Raw genomic sequence first — 16,773 nt, forward strand, 5'->3', positions numbered from 1 at the left:
AGCGAGAGTGAGGTAAGGCTTAAACACTCACACACCAACACAAGCCCAGTCAGTCCACCACATAAGCAGCATTCATCGTTGATAGGACGCAGTCATATCTTCAGGTTAGAGTTTAATATACCATTGAAATAGCAGATCATACCAAAACCAGGAGGTTAAACCATTACACTCGAGGTGAAATTACTTCATTCTCGTCTCCATCGCTGATGAATGTGTGCAGAGCTGGTAACAGAAAACAATACCGTCTGCGAAAGATTGCTTTATTATCCGCCAGTAATACAGTTTAAACCAGTGCAAAAGTTGAACCTGTCTTTTATTTTTTGCCGTCCTCGTAATGAATTGAGCTGTTGCCGATCTGCTGCTTGTTGAAATCATTTCCAAATCCAAACAGGTGAAATAAATGCTATTGATTCATTCTGAAAAAGGGATTTGACTGAATTTCAGGGATGGTAGGAACTATTTAGCCAATCTCTTCCATTGTGTCAACATTTCTGTTATATTCCTGACTTTGTTGGTGTTAAAACTAGTGAATATCATCATATTTATTGAGCAAGTAGGTCCATTTGGTGAACATCACAGTATTTGTAGAAGGATCACATGGTCTCACATTACTTATTAGAATTATCTAATTACATTACTGAATTCATCATCATCATCATCATCATCATCCTCCACTTATCCCAGGCCAGGTCGCAAACTTCCCTTTCCCGAGCCATATTGACCAGCTCCGACTGAGGGATCCCGAGTTGTTCCCAGGCCAGAGTGAAGATGTAATCTCTCCACCTTGTCCTAGGTCTACCCCGAGGCCTCCTCCCAGCTGGACGTGCATGATACACCTCCCTTGGGAGGCGTCCAGGAGGCATCCTCACCAGATGCCCGAACCACCTCAACTGGCTCCTTTCAACGTGAAGGAGCAGCGGCTCTACTCCGAGCTCCCCCCGGACGACCGAGCTTCTCACCCTATCTCTAAGGGAAAAGCCAGCCACTCTCCTGAGGAATCCCATTATGGGCCGCTGGTACCCACGATATCGTTCTTTCGGTCATGAACCAACCTTCATGACCAGAGTTGAGGGTAGGAATGAAGATTGACTGGTAGATCGAGAGCTTTGCCTTCCGGCTCAGCTCTCTTTTCGTCACAACCCTGCGGTAAAGCGAATGCAATTCCACACCATCTCCCGCTCCCTCGTCACCTCACTCGTGAACAAGACCCCCAGATACTTGAACTCCTTCACCTGGGGCAAGGAGTCATTCCCCACCCGGAGAAGGCAATCCACCGGTTTCCTGCTAAGAGCCATGACCTCAGACTTGGAGGTGCTGATCTTCATCCCGACTGCTTCACACTCGGCCATGAACCGATCCAGTGTCACAGGCCGACGAAGCCATGAGGACCACATCATCTGCAAAAAGCAGCGACGAGATCTCAAGCCCGCCAAACCACAACCCCTCTCCCCCACGACTACGCCCTGATATCCTGTCCATGAAAATCACAAACAGGATTGGTGATAAAGCGCAGCCCTGGCGAAGGCCAACACCCACAGGAAACAGGCCTGATTTAGTGCCGAGAACCCAGACACAGCTCATACTTTGGGCGTATAGGGATTGGATTGGATTGGATTACATTACTGAATTATTATATAAAAACAGCTTTCATACTATAAAAACATTACCCTCGTATGTGTGTGTCTGGATGTACACACACACACACACACACACACACACACACACACACCTGGAAACAGTTTCAGACTGTGAGTAAATGAAGCATATTCCATCAGTAAACTGATAACAAATGGCTGTGGCTGATTTCAAAGTATTATACAGTTGTATGAGCAATGATGAACGGATGACTAAACTAACAGGCTGCAATTTCGCAATTGATTCACTATTAATTATCCGCGGTTTATAAAGTGAAGCAGTGTTGAGTGAAAATGTCAGTATTAAGGCAGCGTTAGTAGATTTGGAGAGCTGAAGAGAGAAGGAAGAGAAGAGGAAAAGATCCCCAAGTTTACATTCAAGTTTTGATACACAGCACATTAGCTGGGGACTAAGTTAGTTCTCAATCACTTTGCTCAAAAAGGAGCCAAAAGAAGAACTGAAAGAGTCATGAGCGCGACTTCCGACACAGGAATCAAACCGAACAATGCAAAACTGTAGATCAGGTAAAAATGCTGGAAACTTGCATCAATCTTTAACATGAAGCAAGGACATTTCTAGGAAGTTCTGAACAAATATTTTTAATTCACCGATTTTAATGATGCAGTTACACCAAAAGCAACAGCTTTGGCCGTGAGTGGTTGTGTTTGTGTCGCGTATAAAACGACATCGCAGCAGTTTCACGCGGTCGTGCTATGATGACGATGTTGAGGAGGTACTATGAAGTAGTGTTGTAGTCAAGACCACCTAAACTGAGACCAAGTCGAGACCAAGACTTTGAGGGGTCAAGACCGAGACAAGACCAAGACCGCTAGCGTCGCTTTGCAGAGTTTACACGTTGCACTGTGTTTTCTTTAGGAGGTATTTATACACAAAAAAGTCTTTGTGGTTCACGTAACCAAATTTTATTATTGATGAGTTGGCTGGAATCTTCTCACGGCCTCTTCTCCTGTCACTCCCATGCACTTTTGTGGGGGGCGGGAGGGGTTTCAGGCGTTAACGGTGACAAAAATTTCAAATGATAAATGAGTCAAGCTATTGGTTGTACCCGAAGCAATACGATTTACGCAAAATCACAGTAATGATATTAACAAGTTAATCCAAAAATGCGCAGGCATTTTATTGATATCCCCACAGTTGTGGTCTTGACCGGTCTTGAAATAAAATCCAGAGTCCGCTTTGTCTGAGACCGAGACAAGACCGAGTAAAAAGACCGATCTCGAGTACTACACCACTACTATGAAGTACTGGAAAACAACGTGCCTGACACCAAATCAACTAGAGTTGAGTCGCGTAGTGCCAAAACTGAACTGTACCAGCATGGTAACACAGCATAGTAGGCCTGCCCTAAGATAAAATAAAGAATGAAAGGACTGGATCAGTGAAGCAAGATGGAAAGATGGATGGGGGACAGAATGGAGAGAGAGGACGTAAAGTAAAATACTGCAATTTAGAAGTCAAGAAAATAGAGAGATGACCCGACTTTTTGAATGAAGGGGGTCGATTAAGGTTTGCTCCCCGCTGATTACAATTCTGCTATCACCTCTGGAAACAATCTCTCTCTCGCACACAGACACGAGCGTCAGACTTGAGCAAATCCGCTGCAACAGAGCAGCAGTTAAATGACGGGGCTGCCACTCCCACTCCGCCTGTCTCCCACTCTTTAATGTTGCCTCCACCACTGTCTCCCCCCCTTCACTTTCTTCTGTTTCTCATCCCCACCTCTTATCTTTGCCATGTCCTCTGTCACATTGATTTTCTGCTGCTGCCACTCCTCCTCTTCATTCAACTCAGAACTTTGAAAAAAAACATAACCCCAAAAACCTTTTAAGTGGCACTCTGCTAGGGGAGGGGTGTCCATTACATAAGCATTCAACTGAATCTTACTCATTTTATAATTTAAAGTGTCATGTACGGGTTTGTGTAGACAGCTGTGGAATAAAAAAGACATTTCCTCTGCTTCATACACCTTTGTGGTACTGATAATACCTCCCTCTCCTCGCTGTCTCATTGACTGATGGAGGTGTTGTAATGTTTGCCAACATCTCCCCTCTCCTCGCCTTTCCAACTTCTACCTTTCTTTCCCATTTCAAGTGTGGCATTGGGCTGTAAAATGACTCTTTTTGTTGTTGTCTTTTTGAGAATACTGACTGCACAGAAGACAATTATAGTCACTGCTTTGCATGGCGGACTCCATTACATTCGCTGTGCGAGTACACAGCATGTTTCTATGAAATAGACAGTCCAAAACATGCAGTTAATGAGGAGTGAATATGTGGCTATGTAGCAAAATACATATGGCAATTTTCTGTTGAGGACAATAAATGTGGACACAGTGTGGCATTGCAAATAAAACACTTTTTTTTTTTTTTTTTACAAAAAAATGTTCACCTGCCTAAGGGGGGGCCAGCAGAAAACCACTGCTTTATTCTAACAGTATTGCCAGGTCTCTATAAAGAGACAAAAGCTAAATCTACACAAAGCCTCAAGCAACTATAAGCAGCTACAGTACTATAAAAGTATTGCAATCAGGGTTCCCACACCTTGGTTGACATCAAATTCAAAGATCCCTTCCAGGACCAATTTCCTCCTCCTTGGGAGGGAACTTGTAAGAGCCACTTTGCCTATGGTGTCCACTTTTGTTGATTTGCAGCACGCTTTGCATCTGGCCAAGTGGTTGTCCTTGGGATCTTGGACAAGCCATCCTTTGTAATTTTCTTTTGTGAGCAAGAGGACGACGACGAAGAAGAAATCGCAGCCATTGTAAGTTTGCTCATTTTCATGGTTGCAATTTCCATTTCATTTTGAAAACAATTCATGATTCGGCTCTTTTAGAATTCTTAAAGAGTGTGAACAAATCAAGCGTGTCCTTATAGGTGTATTACAACACCATACAGTACATTAATTACTCACTAGCCATGTGTTAAATTACTTTTTAAAGAAGCCTACAATGGTTATTGATCAGCTGTCTCCATGTACAAAGTGGTAATTACAGGATGGTGGCACATTGTGTAATATAAAAAAAAAACCTCCATTACCCAAGATTTAGTCATTTAAAGGTTCAGTGTGTAACATTTAGGAGAGCTCACTTGCATACGTTGAATATACATAAATATGTGGTTCCTTGAAGCAAACTTCACACAGAAAGGGCACATAATATGAGCAATTTAACCACCTCCACATTGAAAAATGCACAGTGTTCGATAGCTTAGTTTGACAGCTCGTCTCCCATGTCCCCCTCCACCTCAGGTATGTAATCTAGCAGGAATAGATTAATTTAACAAATAATTATGCAGCCATGAGTAGCTTTTAATCAGTTAAAAAAATATCTATCTGTCCATGAACACTGTCTGAAATAGTTCGTAAAAACTCTTATTCAGGAAACATAAACTATGTCATTAATTCATTTATTGAGTCTGAGCATGGAGTGCCTTCAAGTATATACATTTAATTAAATAAGGGTGAAATTAAAGGCAAACATTCCTCCACATTATTATCAATTTTAAAATTTCTAACATTTTGGTTAAATGCTAGCAGCTGGTGATAGTGTGCTGTCTAAGACATCACAATAACTGCTTTAAAATAGAACTGTTTCAATTGTTAATAATGAGAATTGTTTAAAAAAAAGTTCATTGTCATGATCTTTACTTATTTCCTTCATTCTTTTCTCTCAAAAATAACTAATAAGTGTTCCGATAAAGCCCCAAATTGATAAGCAGTCAAGAAAAATTAGTAGTAACATTAAAGTCTTACCCATCCCTAGTTATGAATGTGTTCACAGAAAAATAGCCACAGCAGTCAAAGAAGCACCTTCGGATGATGGTGTGTTCACATCGACCGCTCCACAAATCTTTTGATGCTCCTTTCGATCAAGTCAAAGTGTTTTTGAAGAGAATATTTGAGCCAACTGCATCAGCCTCGTCCATTTTCCATTTTTTTGTTGCATGCTTAATTACTCCTGCCAACAACACCAATTATTGTAACCAGAGCAAATTGTGTTTGGCTCATATTGTGTTTTATTAAAAAAAAAAAAAAAAAACAAACAAACAAAAAAGAAACAATAAAAAAAAACAACACTTATTTATAGGTATGTTGTTAATCTTTAAATAAACCCTACCCCAGCGGAACCCCTTAAGATATTAAATCACTGTTCGCTGAGCACCATTAGCTCCAATTACATGTATAACCTGTGTCATAATGTTTTCTTATGTTTTATAATGTTTTTATTTCACATTTGATTACACATGTCTGCCAGCGGGGACACAAGGAAAAACTAATTTTAGTATCCTAATTAAAGGCTCATCTAATAAAATCTATGACTGCCTAAAGCTTGAAGATAGTCTCTGGAAAACTTTTTTTGTGTTATTTGTTAAAATCCTCTCCACGTCTGGATAGCCATAAAAAAATAAAGTTGTCTGGGACCAACAAAGAAAAAGATCCATTGTAGGAGTCTAAGCTTGCTACAATCCTCTGCTGCGACTGTGGATTCATGACTGACTTTCTTTTGCTCCCTTTGCTCTTTTTGTGATGCTAAATCTCTTCTGATAAACGCGAAAATGCCCAGAAATACATAAACAAACGTTCACGGACAACCAACTTAAGATGATGGCTCACAACTGTACAACAAAATGTACCTTTACATCAAGGAGGAAGCTAATAGTAGCCTTGTGACCACAAGGACACACACAATTTACACACCTTATGAGTTATCACCAGCACTTACTGTATGAGTATCATACAATTATAGACTCTCCAATAACAACCATCAGTTTTCTAATTATTTACATAATGCAACCACCATGGTTTATTTTGAAAGGATAGCATCCTCCATCGATGGATTCAATAGCCTCTATGTGGTGTTCACTGCCCTGTTGTTAATAGTAAAGTCCAGTTAATTAAGTCAATCACTTATCAATTTCTACTTAATTTTACAATTACAATTACACAGTATTTTCAATTGGGCTATTGCAAAAACATCTGAATTCAATTCAACTCACCTTGAGCCTGACAATAAACCAGGTTGGGTATTCATGTTGGTCTGAGTATTTCAGTGAACGTTCCAAAGAAGAGAAAACAACTAGTGAGCAGCAGTTATCTGGGAGAAAATGCCTTAATGATGCTGGAGGTCAGAAGAGAATGACCAGACTGATTTGAGATGATAGACAGGCAACAGTGACACAAATAACCACTCGTTACCACCAAGGTATGAAGAAGACCAACTTTGAATGCAAAATATACAGTTATTAGTCCCCACTCTTTTTCAGGACCACATACAAACATAATGCAGCTGCAGTAATAACTAGGGGTGGGTGGATCGATCCAAATATCGATAGTATCGATACCAAGGTGAGTATTGGTATCGGATCGATACTAGCGTGATGAGATCGATATTTTTGTTGTAGTTTCCCTTCTATAAGTTCAGCAAATCACTCAGATTTCTTCACGTCTCTCTCAGTCCGCTCACTCAGGTCCACTAGGCCCCTCCCCTCCTCTCCCCCTCCCCCGCTGCCTGCCAGTCAGAGCAGAGACGGACTGGTGAGATGGCGGAGAGGAAGAGGAGTGCTGTGTGGAGCTATTTTACAGTGTCAGACAGAGACACTGCTCGCTGTGACATATGCAGTAAAGCTATACGATCCTGTGGTAACACTACAAACCTGTACAAGCACTTAAAAGCTGTACACCCAAACGCAAATGTTGAGCTGCAAAGCAAACGGAGGGAGGAGAAGGGGAGCTTTAAATTTACATTTCCCAGTTTTGTGTTCATGTTTGCAACTTTGGTTAATAAATATTATTTTCTTATTTGGCTTAAATCGTTGTCCTGTGTTTTATTATTATCATAATCATAATCAATTAATTAAAGGCAAAAGTACAAAAACATTCAATGCACAGGCATTTTCAAGTAAAAAGTATCGGTATCGGCAATACTGGCCCTGTAATTACTTGGTATCGGATCGATACCAAAATTTGCAGTATCACCCACCCCTAGTAATAACATATGCAAACAGCCTCAATTATACTAGCAGAATTTTGTCTTATTCTTCCTCAACAGAGCAGCATTTTTGAAGTGGAAATAATTCCACAAAAATTTTAGGCACTGGACCTTTAAAGTGACAACATCAAAGGCAAGCAACAGTGCACACTGATCAGCAATATAATGAATATAAAGGTGAAACATCACGTTAACTTTACCAGAGCTGCAATGCATTGTCGTATAAAAAGCTCCTAATGGTGGAGGCAAATGAGATGTGACAGTATTTCATAAAGCCAGAATCGTTTGTGGGTGTACTGCAGCTGGGTTCTCACATGACCGTCGTAATAATAGGTTTTAATGAACCCGGCTCCCAGGGCGAGATGATGAGATGAACAGGACGATTTGACTCATAACTGGGTCAAGGTCCAGAAAATAACATCACACCATGTTTTAACAGTAGGTTGTTCTTGTCAACCGTTTGATGTGTATGATGCCTATTGGCAAACAGAAGTTTTTTTCTGTGAATTGTACGTTAAGGCTTCTCAAAATCTAAAAATGTGCAGTATGTGAACCTACATCTTCAGGCGCAGAACTCCATTTGTTGACATACGTATCATTCTCTTTCTAAGTCAAGTGGGACTGAGGTCTATTCAAGCTGACTGGGTTCTAAAACCAACATGACACAGAAAGACAACATGCCTGCGAGGGGGGAAAAAAAAAGTTTTTCTACTGCTCGACTATTTTCTTATCATTTGTACAGTGTCACGCTGTGTATGTACATATCCACTGTGAGGGGTCAAGGAACTAGGGCAACCTGATGAGAAATGGACTACTGGAACAAGACATTTTGTGGATTAGAGCAAACAACATAGAGCTGAAGCCCAGAGCGACAGACTATATGGAGAGGAAAGAGGTTATATGGATGCTTTAAACAACTAACACCAGCACTGACATAGGCCTTGTTTATATTGCTGTCAAAATGAGATTTTTAAGATTATCCAAATGATTTTTTGCTGACTCAAACCACATACGGAGGTAGTTTCGATTGTGATTCTGATTGGATTTAACAGACGCGTTTCAATCCGAAACCTCTCGGTCGCTCAGCTAGGATTTCAAAATGTCTTCTGAGTCACTCACGGTGCAATTTGAAAGACAACAACGACATAGTTCCTGAGAGACGGAAGTTAATTGGAGACATGTTAAACGATCCACATGATGCTCATCAGATCCTTCGGTAGCACCCTGCGAGGCTCCTTGCCTGTTATCCTTGGTACTGAGCTGTCTTCATTAAATTCCTCCGACTTAAAAGCAACACAATGTAGGATGTGCTCTTGGGTTACCCTCACAGTTGGCAAACTGTATCATAAAGTCATAAAATATATGTCAAAGTAACATTCATGAACATATGCAGCTCATTTTTGGTCATCATTCACAGCTTTTTGGGTTTCAGTGTCTTGCCCAGGACTCATCAGCACGTAGATGTGAGGAGATGTGGATCAAACCCCAAGGCCAGTCATAATACTAATAATGATAATTACAGGATATTTTAACACGCCTTAATAATCACCACTTCACAACAACCCACGTGCATACTGAATCACCCACTGGTTACCGATGCCTGAATTACTACTAATTAGCCTGACATGTTCAAGCATCAAAACAGCTGTACATCCACATGAATGCTCCTCTACCTTCTGTGAGGGCCTCCCCAGATACTTCAACAAGCTGTGATGTGCTTCATTGTGGCTGTATTCTGATGCTGTGTTTTTCTAGTATCCCCTACCCCTAACCCAATCCCCGGGGTTTTCCAGTGTCGTTCCCATGCACTAATTGGCTTAATTATAGCCACTCAGATGCAGAGGGGGGGGCGCATCCAAGTCCCCTAGCTGTGTCCTCTGTCGGGCCTGCTTTGTTTGTCCGCGTTATTAGGAGCTATACTGTCCATCACAGAGCACTCAAACCCCCACACACAAACACCAGTGAATATTAACTGCTGTTATAATAACACAAACTAATAAATCATCTTGTTTGTACAGTTTAATACTATGAAACTCTTTCATGTAGTGTCGTAAATGTGTGGGTGAGTTTGTTTCCCATCTGCTGGGGGACCGAAAATAGGAACACAACACTTTTCCTTTGGCTCCTATTCTCCATAAATCCAAGTAATGGTTATAACATGTCCTTCATGCGTAAAACGGCTTCACAAATTTGTATTAGTGAGATCTTTTTTCTTCAATTTATTGGGAATGGGAGCAAAAGAAGATAGCGGCCATTTTGGGAACACCAAAGTTGAAACTTAGCTGAATTTGCCACTCTACTCATAATCAGGGTTGGGTACCGAAAGCTGGTACTTTTTGTACTTGGTACCAGTTTGCGTCGGTACTACCAAGTATTGGTTCACTTTGAATGAATCGGTGCTAAATTTCGGTACTTGAAATCTCTGGGAGAGCGCGTGAATGTCAGAGTTACGCGTCGCGAGACTACAAGAGCACGGCAGCAATCATGGCGAGCCGAAAGCGGTGGGAAGTGTGGCTGCATTACCCACAATTAGACGCAGGCGCAAGGCGGGCCGGGAAAACCCCTCAAACCTGATAAAGCACCTGGTCAAAAACGGCATTTATTTAAAAGCTAGCACTGCTAGTAGCAACACCCCTGAAGCCAGTCAAGCTAGAAACGTTGACAACAATGAATCCACCTCATCGACACGTTCAGGTAATTATCAGCTAACTAAATAACTATTTATTTACTGTTCTTAAATCTTCTTAATTAAAAAAAAAAAAACCAAAAACCTGAAACTGAGAAGTGTAGACTTTGTTTTACAACTGAAAAACATTTTAAAAGTACCAAATAAGGTACCGTTTGGTACCGGTACCGAATTCCAAATACCGATACTAGTACCGTATCGGTTCAATTATGAACAGTACCCAACCCTACTCAAATTCAGCAATTTTGTTTGTTCAGATATGGAGGATATTATAGGGTCTTGAGGCAATATGATGAAAAGCACAATACTGATGCTTTCGTAAAGTTGTAAAATCAGTCAGATTAGACCTAACAGCGGAGGAAGTTTAATGGCGTGAAGTTGTGTATTTAATATGCATTAATAAGTGCAAGGTTGATGCCAGAGCTGTGAGCCATCACGCTAATATGTGTCGCACATAAAATATAAAAAGTGAGCCGAGTAGATGGAAATTGTGCTTTTATGGTGTCTGACTGTTCCAGACTAATATTAATGGCTGAACACAGTGCATCCGTCACCCTTCGCTCACTTTATTACAGTATGTCAGCAGCAGACTCTACTACATGCACTGCTGTTGGTGCAGCGGAGCAGTACATTGTCTGCTGCAAGTGTCCTTCCAACTGGTACAGAGCGACGGCTTCGCCTTCAGGATCCCGATTTTGTTGGGAACATGTTTATGTGCCTGTTTCACAATGAAACCGCTCAGGGTTTTAGCGGAAAACAACCGATCTCACGCTTCACTTAGTACAACCTTGCAGAGTCTTTGCCTGGGCGGCACCCATAGTATTTATGCAGTGTGTAATAATGCATCACATTTGAGTCAGTCATGTGTTTCATCTGTAAAGTAACAATTTACATGTGTATGACATTAGAAATAAATGAATCATGTAAACATGTTACAATGCCAGTGTTGTAACAGAAGGCAGAAGGCAAGATAGACCACCAAGTCCAAAAACCAGTACACAGGAGACATCAGTGACAAAACATGGAAAAATTCAGGCTAGTACATTTTTTCAGACTTATGAGGAAACTGATTTTCAGTGCAATCAGCTTAAATAATTTAATATTTTAAAGTTAATGCATGATAGGAAGACTTTCAATATGCAATGGTGCTTGACATGCTAACAATTAGCCACACTTAATTGGAAACTACCTCATACTAACAAGCTGAAAGGGGGCGTAACAGGTGTTGAGTACTTTCTCATCAATGACATAGTAGAAACTTTACTCTCACATGAAAGATTCACCACCACTATTGCACATTTATATTTTAGATACCAAAAAAATTGAATAAATAAAACTAAAACAAACAAAAAAGATATCTAGGTCGGCCATTTGCAGAGATTGGGTTGGAGCGCACAGATGGGTCGCAGGGGACTTTTTTTGGGTCACCAAATCAATGTATTTTTTCCAGCCTTTTTTCTTAAGATGTATTTTTACCAGTTCAAAATAATGTTAGGTGGTACAAAATGGTAATACATTCAGTTATATTTTTGGTGTTTATATTGCAAAGTAGGCTGTGATTGATTATTTTTAAAGAGAGGATGGTCCCTGTTAGAAAAAAAGTTCTTGGAAACACTGATGTTAGAGTTAGAGTGCTAACAATCCTGTATGTAAGGGAGGTTTACAATTACACAGAACGTTTTTTGTTTATTATCTAGTTTGACAGTCATAACTCAATAAGAGTACAGATGCTTAAACGTAGGAATAAACAATAATTAACTTCATTGAAAAAGCTGACTGCACAGCACAGCTACTTCAAATCTCAATAACTTGTGATGAATAGTTAATTCCTGGAAAAATCACTTCTTAAGACTCCTACAGATTCTGCAACTCAGTGGGTGTGCGACTGTGCTGCCGGGAGAGGAGGTTTAAAAGCAGAAGACACAATTATCTCAAAAACCTCAATCCTGCTTTTTTTTTATCTTAAGGCTTTATTTAAAAAAAATAATAATACACCAATAGTAAAGGAATAATTTATAAGTTTCTTCTGCACGACAAACTGCAGTTTTGCAGGGGTGTCAAACTCAAATGACCTGGGGGCCAATGAGCATCTAGTCTGGTCAAGCGGGGGCCGACATAGAGGAAAAAAGTGGAAAAAACAACTATTTATAGCTGGTGGGCAATATAAGATATTTATTATGATATTAGACAGAATTGCAAAGTAAAAGTGCTTGTTTTGATATAAAATGATTCACAATAAAAACGGAGAATTAAATTGAAAATTGAGCAAATAATGACGAGGATAATTGTGATTAAAACAGCTTAAATATATGTAATTTCCTGTTGAGTGTAATACATTTAATAAAGCAAAGATTACAACCAAATGCCTTATTACTATTATAAAAATATTGCCGGCAAATACATTTGGTCTTATATTCTGTCTCTATTCCATCACCTCGCACAGTGGTGGGCGGGCCGTATGTAATGGATTGGAGGGCCACCAGTTTGACACGTGCTGTAAGGTATATTTCGCAGGTAAGTTGATAAGGTAGGTAGGGAGGTAAGTAAGTAAGGTACATGGGTAGGTAGTTAAGGTACATAGGGAGGTAGGTAAGGTAGGTAGGCCGGGAGTTAAGTAGATAGGTAGGTAAGGTAAATAGGGAGGGAAGGGGATAGACAGGTAAGTAGATATGGAAGGCAGGTAGGTAAAGTATAGGTAGGTAGGTGCAGGCAAGGATGTAAGGCACTTAGTTAAGTATGTAGGTAAGTTATATACTGTATGTATGCACAGCTACATATATACATATACAGCTATTTATGTTACCTACCTACCTAGGTAGGAAAAGAGGTAAGGGACTTAGGTAGGTAAGGCATAAATTGTTGATTCTAAACTTGGAAACATACATGTATGTGTTACAGCAATGCCTTACAACTCTTCCAATATAAAATATAAAGAGATAATTCAAAGTAATTCATTAAAACAATAAATTACCCAGACCTACATTGGAGGTGTGTTGAGCTCAGCTGACTGTGTGGTCCTCTACACTACATGGACATACATGTCAAGCTCAAGGCCAAACTCACCGAGATAACATTGTATGCCAGTCAGAACTGACCCTTTTGTGTACAGTACACAAACCAGCGATACAAGTCCCAGATTGCGCCGCGATAGCTGATGCACTGTCGCGTCAATCAAGGCCCGCATGTGTCGGCTCTCTCCCTCAGTTGACACCCTCATGAGTAGCGCTTATCGAGTGACCTGGAGTCAAATTTAAGCTGGCTTGTAAAAGAAATGACTCAACAGGGGCTTAGAAGATCGGCAGAATATCTGTTCACTGATATCATGGGGAGATGGGTTTGAAGGTGTTAATGTGAAGCAGCATATAGAGAAGACTCCTCCATTATTTACCAATTCACTGAGCATGTAATTGCTGCCTCTGACACCGATTTAACAGATAATTTCCATATAAATATCTGCACTGTAACAAATTTCTGTAATTTCTACAGTAAAAAATTACAGAAGCTTGTTGTCCTATCCTTTTACAAGGTGTAACTGTAAATTGCAATGTATTATGGGTAAAAAATAATTACAGTAATTTAAAGCTGTAACACATTTTAAAATTACAGCATGGTTATGTTTTCACTTGGTTCTGACTGTAAATGATACATTTACAGTTAAACACTGTTAGGCTCATATTGGCAGTTTGCAAGAGGATAGGCATTTGATGGCGGGAGGAGGAGAGCGAACCCAGCATTCATCCACTCAATAAAGAGTAAGTATTATGTTATTAGTCTAAACTATTAAAGAGAAACTAGGCAAGATTGTATGCATGGTTATGTTACATTTTACCCGAATTAAACAGTAATTATTTTAGTTTTTAACAATATGACTTTAGTAACCTTTTTTGAGGCTATGCCTTTCACCTGGCATATCATGGCTGGAAACCAACCTTGCTAGTTTCTCTTCAAAATGTGATTCAAGTAATAACATGAAATATGATTTAATCGTGTGTCAGCCTGGTTTGCACAACTAAAAATAAAGTTAGCTCAAGAATATTTTTCAAACGAGTGTAATCCCAGGCTCTGCAGTTTAATGGAAGGCTAAAATGTTAGGCTAACATGCCGCTAGCTAAGGTAGTTAGGTGCTACTGTACGTTGTCTAAACTCGGTGTGAGAAAGTTACGTGTGTCGCCGACAGGATCGAATCAACCTTGAAGTGAGGTGAGGAGAGAAAGCTGCAAAAACAACATTTTGGTAAGAATAATGTTTCCTTATTCATTTGTGTGACTAAGAGCATTTGGCATCATTTTATTCGCCTTAGTTGGAATATACGGGGTGTGGGACTCAAAACTGCACTGTTTTTTGAAGATGTTAACCAGCAAAAACCACAGAACAGCAAGATACACTAGAGTGTTGTAACTGCTGGATTGTATTATGAAGATTTGTGTGGTACAATTTAGTATTATGGGAATTATTATTACGATTCTTTGTCGCGAACTACTTCTCCTCGTTCAGTTCATTAAAAGGACTTGCGAATCACGAATGAGCCATTCTCTGACTGCTTCGTCTGGTTCACTTCTGTAACTACTTTCAGACCAAGAATACATCAGATGTTTCAGTGCAGTAGGCTTTGGAGCAGTGTGTTATGTGCACAAAACATGTTTTTTTCACAGTAATATCGACCACTATCTGCATTTATCTGGTGAAGGTAGTTAGTCAGAAATTTCCTATCGTTCACGAATCGTCCATGAACTCAGGGTGGCCGCAGGTCCTTAAAAAGTCGTAAATCAATTTTCCTAAAAATAAGGCCTTAAAAAGTATTAAATTGTCTTAAATTCAGATGGCATGGGTCTTAAATATTTGTGTGTCATGTCACCGCGAAAATGCAGTCAATCTGTTCTGCTATTTCGATTTTTTTTTTTCCGGTAGCCGCTGCGTTGTCTATGGGCTGGTTCAGAGGCTGTAATGCTACGCACCGTTGGGTGACAAGTGAAAGACGAGACCCAATCACTACCGCTGATAGAGTCTGGGTCTCGTCTTAAACTCGTCACTAGCCTAGCCTGCACAGCTTTTGATGACTTAAGCTAAAGCGGTGGTCGGGGAACGCAGGGGAGATCTATGGGTTTTGTCTTTTGTAAACAATGTATTTCATTAAGTGTCTTTTTCCTGATTTTGTGACTTCAGATGCTTCCTGGGGATCAACCCAACGTCTGGCACAAAGGCCACAAAGTGGATCAGTCCAAGAAGTGGGAAGGTGCAAGAGAAGTGGAACAGCAATGTCAACCTTCATGTCTCTGCACTTCTAAAAAGGTTAATGGACTTTGAATGGCTTTGAGCCCGTTTGCAAAAGAAACAATAATGGCACACTGTTTTGTATAAAAAAAACAAAAAAACAATGGTTCCAAGATGTGGTTATTTTTTACACATTTGACTTTGTTGCTGCAAATTACAGTAGTTAATTTAAAGTTACACTGTGTGGCTGCAAGTCTTGTGCAGTCTGGTGTATGTTTATGTGAGTTTGTTCATGTCTGTGTGAGTTTGAAAATATACACATCGGGTATTGAGTGTTAATAAATGTTTTGTATTGTTGCAGCACTGACTCTTGTTTTATTATTATTGTTAATAGCTGAAAATAATTACAATTACAAAAAAATGACAGTGCTTAATTTGCAAAACATGACAAGCAAACCTATATTAGCTGTAAAAACATTCTACAATAAAATAATGAATTATGAACAAGTAACAGCTATTTAGTGGCAAAAATAGTTGGCAGGTAACTCATGTAATTTGAATGGGATACAAGATAATATTGTAAATTAAAATACAATAAATGGTTGTTTATCATATAAAACAATACATTGTTGTGTTTTATATACGGCAAAAACCTGTAAAACGTATCCAGTAATATGTTGTAATTAGTGTTTACAGTAATTAACAACACTTTTACAGCACTTTATTGGCAACTTTTTTGCCTGTTCTTTACTGTAAATTCTACAGGAAATTTGTTACAGTGTGTCCATTGCCCACTTGCAAAACCGGGCTATACTTAATTTCTAAGACAGTACTGGAAGGACAAGTGAAAGTGACTTAGGTTACTAATTATTTCCATTTTGCAGCTACAATACAACACTGTGTTTGAAAGTAAAAAGCAAGAGCGAATGTGACTGAAAAGTTTGTGTTTGAATAGTGAAATGTAGCGCACAGATTTGGTTGGTTCATAATTTGCACATTATTTTGTTCCACTGCCTTATTCTCCTTCCTTTCTCTATCCTAATCATGTTCTTCTTCTTTGGTATCTAAGGCAGTTGACATGTGTAATGCTGCACTTCTGCCTCCTTCTCTTCTTCTTCTTCCTTGCATATGCAATGCACTGCTTTCTCCTTCATCTCTTTCCTCTGCACACCCCGGGTGTGTGTCCAAACTCAGCGTTCTCCCCTTTGTTCTTCTTCTTTTTCATCTCCTGTTG

At 39.8% G+C, this 16,773-nt stretch overlaps 1 long non-coding RNA gene across 1 annotated transcript; it reads left to right on the plus strand.

Moving 5' to 3' along the window:
- Window positions 1-13,951: 13,951 nt before the first annotated feature.
- LOC131472906 (uncharacterized) lies at window positions 13,952-15,863 on the plus strand. Its single transcript, XR_009242152.1, has 3 exons — window positions 13,952-14,080; window positions 14,506-14,561; window positions 15,492-15,863. It is a non-coding gene; the product is annotated as an uncharacterized LOC131472906 (long non-coding RNA).
- The last annotated feature ends 910 nt before the right edge of the window (window positions 15,864-16,773 follow it).

Source organism: Solea solea, chromosome 14 (assembly GCF_958295425.1).
Source record: "Solea solea chromosome 14, fSolSol10.1, whole genome shotgun sequence".
Lineage (NCBI taxonomy): Eukaryota > Metazoa > Chordata > Actinopteri > Pleuronectiformes > Soleidae > Solea > Solea solea.